The sequence below is a fragment of the Brassica oleracea genome, chromosome C1, assembly GCF_000695525.1.
Source record: "Brassica oleracea var. oleracea cultivar TO1000 chromosome C1, BOL, whole genome shotgun sequence".
NCBI classification, from domain to species: Eukaryota; Viridiplantae; Streptophyta; class Magnoliopsida; order Brassicales; family Brassicaceae; genus Brassica; species Brassica oleracea.
In genome coordinates this window covers 15,310,176-15,310,535 of record NC_027748.1, presented here as the reverse complement: position 1 = coordinate 15,310,535, position 360 = coordinate 15,310,176, and positions in this window count along the sequence as shown.

Below are 360 nucleotides of genomic sequence, written 5' to 3'. Positions count from 1 at the left end.
GTTTCCAGTGAACTTAAGTGGTTCATTTTCAGCAGCTAGGAAGTTCGCAATCTCAGCAAACCAGGAGACGTGAGAGTACTGGTTTTGGATCGCGGCTACTGATTGTTCCGGTACGCGAGAACAATCGGATGTTATGCTTAGGGGTTGTTCCGCGAAGCGCAGACCAATCGCGTTGACGTCCACTGTGTGTTCTTCATCAAGAGCTGTGTCGTCCTCAATCTTCATTATGGAAAAGTGGTTTGCAACCCCATTCTCGACTCCATTTTTGTCTTTTATCTCGAGATCAAATTCTTGGAGAAGAAGAATCCACCTCAACAACCTCGTTTTTGCATCCTTCTTTGTGAGCAAGTACTTAAGAGA